Source organism: Camelus bactrianus, chromosome 22 (assembly GCF_048773025.1).
Source record: "Camelus bactrianus isolate YW-2024 breed Bactrian camel chromosome 22, ASM4877302v1, whole genome shotgun sequence".
Classification (NCBI taxonomy): Eukaryota; Metazoa; Chordata; class Mammalia; order Artiodactyla; family Camelidae; genus Camelus; species Camelus bactrianus.
In genome coordinates, this window is record NC_133560.1 from 558,130 (window position 1) to 567,655 (window position 9,526).

General features: G+C 41.9%; 1 long non-coding RNA gene across 1 annotated transcript in view; it reads right to left on the reverse strand.

The window, feature by feature from the left end:
* The window catches only part of LOC141574620 (uncharacterized), a 43,265-nt gene that overhangs the window by 13,935 nt on the left and 19,804 nt on the right, over positions 1–9,526 (reverse strand). The window lies entirely within an intron of this gene.

Below are 9,526 nucleotides of genomic sequence, written 5' to 3' on the forward strand. Positions count from 1 at the left end.
GCTTTGTTCTACATGTTTGGTACATAATGGTGAGATGATTACTATCTTCGTGGTTTTTAAATTAGAATGGGGAAATGAATATTATATAATAAAGGCAGACATGAATACAAAATAATGACATTTTAAGTACTAAGAAAGAGACAAGTGCTTTGTAAGAAAACAATCTGGGTAGCAGATTCTTGTATAGAATATGCAGCCCAATATTGTCCTTAAGGAAGTAAATCAACCTGAGAGCTGAGTGAAGAGAAGGAAATAGCCATGCCCAAGAATTCAAATTCATGTTTTTCTGATAGAATATCATCACATTTAAGTACTGAGATGGGTAAAAGTCACAGTCTTCAGTACACCAGAGTCCAGTGCAACTGAAATTCAGTGAATAAAAGGAGAGAAAGATATTAGAAGATCCTGGGTGGTGGCCCTGATGCTGAAGATCAAGAAGGTGTTTTTTGGAAATATAATTATCAGGAATTGGTGATTTTTTGTATGTGAGGACTAAGGAATACAGAAGTATCAAGGATGGCCCCTAAAATCTGAGCTTAAGCAGCAAAATAGGGGACATAGTTTATGGAAGGAGTGAGATGAGTTTGCAAAATGTGTTAGAGACACCCTTTCTGGCACTAAAGCAGAGATGTTAGGTGGAAAGCTGAGTATAGGTCAAACTTCAGAGGAGGTGATCAGATTGAAGTTAGAGGTATAATGAGAGATATCTTGGGCTGCAATTATAAGTCATAAAAACAGGTTCCCCAAAGAGTGTCTAGAGAAGATACTTCCAGTATAGATTCAATAGTAAGGTTTGAGTAGAGGAATAAAATCTGGGAGCATGCACTAGGAAATGGAGATACAGAAAAAATAGAACAAAGCTTTGACTTCTAGGGGATTAAGGTCAAGCTGAAGAGATATACAAGTATCTGAATAGTTATATGATAAAGGTATGTACTAGCTACTAATGGAGCACAATGGAGGAAACATTTAATTCTACTGAGGGTAGTTCAGAGGAGTTACAGAAGGATAATATGGAGCAATTCTGAAAAATCTTCAAAATAAATAACAAGCTAATAGGACACAGGGAAGAACATTCTGAGCAAAGGATTTGAGATTAAAAAATTCAAAGCATTTGAACAATTGTAAATAGTTCAGCTTAATTACACGGTTATAGCTTGTTTCACAATTCAAGATTTAGGTTAACCTTCACTGATGTACCTTTCCACCTGCATTTTACATTCCTGTAGTAATTAACAAATCATATTGCTTTTGCCCTCTCATTGTCTGCATTAATATTTTCTCTCCTGGCTTGTCTTTAATCTGCACACTAAAAAGAGGAGCGTAATTCCTTTTTATAAGCAAGTGCTCATGCAGTTCTATGCAAAGAGCAGATGGCCTACAAATGTATCATTTTCTAAACAACTGTATTCTTGTCCCTTTGTCCTTGGTGGAGATGGAGGTAAAACTTTTAATTAGTGTGAAAACCAAAATAACTGTATCCAAAATATTACAACATATCATTCTATCCTATCTGTGATGCCCTGATGTAAATAAAACAATTCAGTGATCTGAAATTAACCTGTAATTAAAGTGTTGAGAATCAATCAGTACAATTTAAGTTTCATTAAATTCAAACACACTCAAAATTGAATCAATTTATTAAGCTTACTTATTTCCCAGCCCCCAACAGACACAATAATACCAACATGTAACAAGTTCACATATAAACAGCTTCACTATTCCACTTACAGGAGTGAGACTACAACTTCCCAACTAGAATAAGGTACACTCTAAATGCAAATTAAAAGCAAGACAAGACACTCTAAATTGGAGATCTGCTTGCTGTTGGTGAGAATGCCTTGAAGTATTGTTTTGATCTATATGCAAAAGTATAGGGACACACACTTGTCAAAAGAGAATACAAAGTTCAATGTAACTGATCCATATTGTGCAGATTTTCCCTTCATTCAGTGCAAATTTAAAATGTATAAATTATTTTGATCAGAATTCAGCAATAAAATCTTAACTCAAAAACAGAAACAACAGAAGTGTCTTGTTCACACAATGCCTGTGTGTCTTTGAAAAAGAGAAAACTACCTGGAAGCAATCGTCTCTGTACCTCTCTGCCAATTTTGATTAACAGATTCCCTCTTCTTGACTTGGAGCAACTCTCTTAGAATCATAAATTGTGAAAATGAATTGCACATTAAAGGTTCTGGCACCCGAGGACCTTGAGTTTTCCAAATTATTTTTTTCAAGACATTTAACTAAATGCAACTATTGTGTAAGGAGACGGTAGTTGTCAATATGAACACTTCAATAGAGTAGAAGTAGTCATGTTGAATTTTTTGCATTCAATTATTCATTCTATTTTATGTGATAACACATAATCTATGAATTATTTGTTAACTATCACAATTAAATTTTCAGTTTTTTTTTTTGTTAAAACCACTACCAAAAACAGCAATGACTAAACATGCTTTTATAAGGATCAATCAACCAATGCAGTTTAACACATGATCCATTAGAACCTCTCTTTTCAAAGCCTGGAGTTCTTTGGCAGGTGGAAAAAATGTACATACTGTATATATTACAGAAGAGATCTTACAAAATTCTATCAATAAATATCCACAAAACTATTGCATGTCACTGCTAAAATTCAGTTTCACTATTCTGTTTAAAAATTCCATTGGTTACATATCTCATTTAAGTGTTGGAAAGAATACTCCATGACTTCTAAGAAATGATGGACAATCTGAATTAAATAGCTAACTAACTTAAAATCAAAACTATAAGTTACATATTTGATAAAAGTAATATATATGTGTGCTTATCACACTAATATAATGTAGAATAAGATGGCTATAATTGTGGAAGACTAGATCTACAGAGGTAGTAAATTGGTCCTGCTAGCTAGAAAATCTGATTATTAAAATCAGGAAGGAATAAGAAGAAAGTAGGGAAGAGAGGGAGAGAGGAAGATGAGAGGGAGTGAAAGAGAAAAAGGAGGGAAGGAAGGAAGGAAGGATTTGTAGTCAAACTGTTACATGTCAGGCCCTAAAATAAATTCTTTCCTTAATTCCATGAATTCATTTATTACACAATATTAACAAATTACTTAAAGAATGAATCAAAACCATATAAGATATTATTTCTCATGTAATGGAAAAAATAATACGATGAAGCAAATTAAATCTAATAGTGTTAAAATATTCAAAGCCTTTCTAATGATAAAAACTTTAAATATAAAGTATTCTACTTCAAAAATGCTTTCAGAGATGTTATCAATGGTGAGAGGATGTATATATCATATATAGTTTTCTGTTTATGAATTTGATTATATTATAGCAATGGAACAGTGTAATATTAAATTTAAAAAATGCATGTCAATTGAAGATATAAATTAACCTCAAATTTGGGTTGTAAATAATTTTATATTTAGCTTTCAGTTTTCTTTATGTTTTTGTATAATTTTAGGAAAATAATTATCATACATAAATGTACAGATCTGAGTCTTTATCTAATATGTCTCAATCTCAAGAGTTCTAAAACCCCTCAATTTCCTTCTTTCCTTTCTTCTTTTCTCCCTTCTTTCCTATTCCTTTATTGGTAATTTGGGGTATAAAAGTTAATTGTTGGCAATATTTTATCAGAACTTATAATGTGAATGAAGGATGAAAGATATATACATATATACACACACACATATAGTGATGATCCAACTTGGAATAAATATTTCCATATTTCTATGAAAAATTGTGAATGAATTTAACGATAGTATGTTATTCCTTAACATTTTTCATAATATACAGTATATGTACTTACAACTTTATACTGTGAACTTAATTGTTTAATATCTACCTTCATGCATGGAAGAGTTTTTATGTTATTATAAAGCATACTTTAATAATGTGATAAAGGAGAATGACATGGTGTTAAGGAATTATGTTAATGTAATGGGCTTTATGAATTCACAAATTAGCTGAGCACTGAGAGTGATTGGAATTAGATAGGCAAATCTCTTGAGGGGAGTAGGGCATTGATGTGTAAAAGATTATTCCTGAGAGTGAGAATAGCATGTGTATGGCCCTGTAGCATGAGGGAACATAGTAAGTACGAGGATTGTAAGACGTATATCTATGGTAATGATCATGAAGGTGAACAAGGAGTGATTTGAGGCAACTAACAAGGGTAAGGCCAAATATATAACAGTCAGCATATTACAGCAGGCTGTCCGGCGAGCCGGCCCTCCGCCCGCGCCGCGGGGTGGGCTAGCGCCCCGCGGGGGTCTCGGGCTCCCAGCCCACTGCCCCGCCTCCCCGCCACCCGCTAGGCGTCGTCCGGGGACGCCCCTCGCCGAGAGAGACCCTCAATCACAAGTCACCCCGCCCTCCCCACCCGCTTCGCCGTGCCACGCAACTCCGCCCCCGAACCGCCCTCCCGATCTCCCTGCAGTACCCCTCGCCCCTCGCCGTGAAGAAGTGACTCCAGCAGCCGTGGCGGCTCTTTGGGCCCAAGGGGCGGGCGCGGCAGCCATTGGCGGAGGCCGCTGCCTCCGGCTGTCAATCCCGCTGCCCGGCCCCGCCCCACCGGCGGAGCGTGGCAGGACGCAGGGCCGCGGGGGCTGTCGGGACGGCTCCAAGATGGTCGCGCGCTTGGGGTCCGCACCTGCTGGCGGCCTCGAGCCGCTTTAACTGCCACCGCTGCTGACCGGAGCCGCCAGTCGTCCTGGCGACTCCGTGGGCTGTCCCCGCGGGGCGGGAGGCCGCCATGGCGACCCTGGAAAAGCTGGCGAAGGCCTTCGAGTCCCTCAGGTCCTTCCAGCGGCCGCCGCCTCAGCCCCCTCAGCCGGCACCGCAGCCGCCGCCGCCTCACCCGGTACCGCCGCCGCCTCAGCCCCGTCAGCCGGCACCGCAGCCGCCGTCGCCTCAGCCGGCACCGCAGCCGCCGCCGCTTCAGCCCCCTCAGCTGGCACCGCAGCCGCCGCCGCCTCAGCCGGTAACGCCGCCGCCTCAGCCCCCTCAGCCGGTACCGCCGCCGCCTCAGCCCCGTCAGCCGGCACCGCAGCCGCCGTCGCCTCAGCCGGCACCGCAGCCGCCGCCGCTTCAGCCCCCTCAGCCGGCACCGCAGCCGCCGCCGCTTCAGCCCCCTCAGCCGGCACCGCAGCCTCAACCGCCGCCGCCGCCGCCGCCTCAGCCCCCTCAGCCGGCACCGCAGCCGCCGCCGCCTCAGCCGGTACCGCTGCCGCCTCAGCCCCCTCAGCCGGCACCGCAGCCGCCGCCGCCTCAGCCGGTACCGCCGCCGCCTCAGCCCCCTCAGGCGGCACCGCAGCCGCCGCCGCTTCAGCCCCCTCAGCCGGTACCGCCGCCGCCTCAGCCCCCTCAGCCGGCACCGCAGCCGCCGCCGCCTCAGCCGGTACCGCCGCCGCCTCAGCCCCCTCAGCCGGTACCGCCGCCGCCTCAGCCCCGTCAGCCGGCACCGCAGCCGCCGCCGCTTCAGCCCCCTCAGCCGGCACCGCAGCCTCAGCCGCCGCCGCCGCCGCCGCCTCAGCCCCCTCAGCCGGCACCGCAGCCGCCGCCGCCTCAGCCGGTACCGCTGCCGCTTCAGCCCCCTCAGCCAGCACCGCAGCCGCCGCCGCCGCCGCCGCCGCCGCCGCCTCAGCCCCCTCAGCCGGCACCGCAGCCGCCGCCGCTTCAGCCCCCTCAGCCGGTACCGCCGCCGCCTCAGCCCCCTCAGCCGGCACCGCAGCCGCCGCCGCCTCAGCCGGTACCGCCGCCGCCTCAGCCCCCTCAGCCGGTACCGCCGCCGCCGCCGCCGCCGCCTCAGCCCCGTCAGCTGGCACCGCAGCCGCCGCCGCTTCAGCCGGCACCGCAGCCTCAACCGCCACCGCCGCCCGTCCACCGTGGGTCAGGAGCCGCTGCACAGACGGTGAGTCCCTGCGGGTCCCTCCCCATCCCTGCGCGGGTCTCCGTCCCTCCCTCGGCCTCCCCTGAAGGCCCCGAGGCGGTCCGGGCCCCAGGCCTCTGCTTTCCCGGCTGCGAAACTCGGGAAGGAACGGGGCTGTGTTGTGATCCGAGGCCGCGCGTCCCGTTCGGCTTCCTCTGGGCCACTCCCCACCCCTCTCCTTCTTCGGGCCAGGTGTAACATTTTGTCTTCCCTTTTCAACTGAGGGTTTAAAACAGTGTTTCAGATAACTGTCAAAACGCTATGCATGCAAAACCCTAGGTTAACTTAAGGGAAGGAGTAGGAGAGAAGAGGGGAAGGAGCGAAGTTCACTGGTCACTTCTGTGGGGGTGGGTTAGATGGTCACAGTGGTGAACGCTTAACTGCTACATGGCCCCGTGCGCTTACCAGCATAGTCGTTACTGTTACTAACCCCGGACAGCACTGGTGTTAAGGAGGCATGACCACGGACCGTGTGCTCATTGAGCTTAATTTTACACAAACTAAGATTTCCACAGAATCAAGACAGGCAGTAAACGCCAGCTGCAGAGGACAGCTTGTGCAGGGTTGGGGAACAGCATGGCATGATCAGAACTTTAGTTTGACTGGCTTGAAATGTAGAGGGAAAGGGAAACTTCACACTGATGAATCAGAGAGGAGATAGCTGTTTTTATTAAACTAAAATGGTTAAATGAGCCTTGTTGGTTAATGATTTGCCTTAGCAATGTGAATTTGGATTCTGCAAGTATTTTATAAGTTCTGTAAGAAGCTTGTTTTAAAATTTCAAAACTCTTAAGATACTAGAAGTTCAGTTTTATTTTATAAGAATTTTTTAAAAAGTGTTTATTTAACTCAATTAGAACTGAGTTCCTTTAACATAGACTTTATTATCTCATGTATTAATACCCTCTAGAGGTACACAATGAAAAATGTGATTTATAAACAGACACATACAGACAAAAGGAAAACAGAGTATGTAGCTTCAGTAACAGTTTAAGAGAAAAGTCAGAAACAAATTTTCCCTGGTCAAAATATCAAAAAAAGCACCTGGGGCTTATATCCTTTAATTGATTTGAGCTCTAAATGGACAAATACACAATTTTTTTTTAAAATTGCTAAGAACAAGATTCTTTTTCACGTTGAATAATGATTTTGAAGTTTAAATAAATACCAACAATAGAGCTATGAGGGAGGAAAAATATAAAATACTGATTTTTTTTTTTTAATCTCACCGTAAGGTGCATTCTTAAATACATAGGAGAGAACTGTCATGATTTGCGCAACTCGCTTGCAAATAGTTAAACAGTATTAACAATGATTGAATTTAGATGGTGGGCATATGGGAATTTATCATCCTATTAAACAGTTTTCTGTACTTCTGAGACTTAGAATAAAACATTGGAAGGAACCTGTTAGACATAATGCTCTATGTGAAGTAATTTGTTCCCTTTGTGAAATTCTAGGAAGGTTAAAATGCATGTTAATAACATCAAGAAAATCACAAGCATTTACGATGTAATCAGAACTATCTGAGGATCTGTGAAACTTGGTGAGTTGGTGGATTTTTTAAAATGTCTTAAAACATTTTGTTTTTACAAAGATTACAGGAGTAAGAGAAGATAAATTTTAATCAACTCTTAATATTTTTTTTTCCTGGTTGATGTGATATAATTAAATGTGGGGGAAAAAGGTAAATTCTAAAAGGAGACACTACCTTGCTGGTTTTCTATGGAGGAAACTCAAGCAGGAGGAAGTTTAATTTAAAAAAATGTATTACTGCTCTTTATAATACATTCTAAGTTGTCATTCTTTTGAATGCCTTCCTTTCCAAACAGGTGTGTTATTCTGGGAGATCATCAGGACTTCTGGGTATTTGGAGGTACTGACCTAACCAGTGGAACTGCTGATTTATAAGAAGTTGTCCAGAATTTTGGAAAACTGATTAGTAGAGGTAAATAATGTTTCCTTGGCAAGTGATGACAGAAAGTGACTTGAGTGAATTTTCCTTTGTTTTTAGGCAGATGTACCTAACCATGTATGTTAACAATGATTACAGGCTGGAGACCGAGAACTACCATTTTTGCCAGCTGGGATGCAGAAAAGTTTGGACTTCTGGGTTCCACAAATGGGCTGAGGTAACTAAGACAGAAAACGTATCTTCTTGGTCAACATGTATCTCAGGGTAATCACAGATGTGTTCCATTACCTGATATTGTTTTAATTTGGATAAATACTCAAGAAAAGTTAAGAAATAGAGTTTGCTTTTGCTTTTACATAAGTTTGGTAAAACAGAACAACCTCTTAATTACTAAGTACAAACCAAGTTTTTCATTATTTTTAAAATATTTTAGTTTCTATTTGTATTTGTTTTGTGATAAGTAAGTAAAATCTGTAAGCTCAGAGAATAGTCAAACCTAGGAAGCTGCTTCTGACAAGTGAATTAGCTTATTGAAAATCTGATATAGATCCTTGGCATTAATTTTCAAGTTTTTACAGTTTCCTTGGATTTCTTCTATCTAGGAAAACAAGATGCTCTTTTAAGATGACTATACTCTGATTATAGTCTCTCCTTTATGGATTCCGTACTAAATTGTAACCATAGGTATATTTTACCATTTACAAAAGTGCCTGATTGGGAAGTATAATACAATGATTTTGTAAATTGAATTACTCTAAAATTTCAAGGATTTATTTTTAATTCAATTATGATTAATTTTCATTTGTCACTGGCTCTTAATGCTTTATTTTAAAGTGTCTTTCATAGGCCCCCTTCTTTCATCTTCTTCCCTTAGGCTCTCTGTCCAGTAACTCTAAGTTCTTACATGTTCATGGTAGGCTTGTGTGTTTTTTTTAAAGGCAGGTGCACCAAAAAGCACTTTCCTGTGACTATCCTCTGTTTTGTTCATCATTTATGAGTCCAAATTTTATAGAATTGACGAAGAATGTCATATCTTTCTTATCATTGTATCTGGTTTTTAAAATGCTTTCCTTCTGACTCATTTCTGCATACTTTAAAATAATAATATGAATCAAATAAGTATGGGAATAAAATCACAGTTACTTGTATCACATTTGATTCCATGTATATTGCAAAGTCTTATTATTATGTTGGTGTTATGAACGTGCATTTCATAATACACTTATTTACATGAATCAGATCTTATTCATTAAGGTCATTTACTTTTAGAAATATGTAATTTCTTGTGAATACATGTATATAGAAATACATGTGTCTTTCTATAATTTAAGCAGCTTAGAATACAGATAAAATAAATCCAAGATACAAGATAATATGCCTTACATTAATTTAAATTCATGTGAGTTAAAAGACAATTTGAATATTGTTTCCCATTTTCTACTAGCTTCTTGATCATATTCAGCAGCACATTTACCTTTACATATATTTAAGGAATCTTTTTTATTTCTACTGTAGCTCTGTCATAATGGAAACTCTGCAGCAGAATCAGCTGTCATCTATCCCGTGTGGCCAAGTGCAGAGGTGAGAATTCTCATTTGTGGGATGACCACTCACAGCTTTAAATGTTTTTACTGTAACTGCTCTTATAAGGTAGCAAGCTAGAGAGAGAGAGAGAAACAGAGA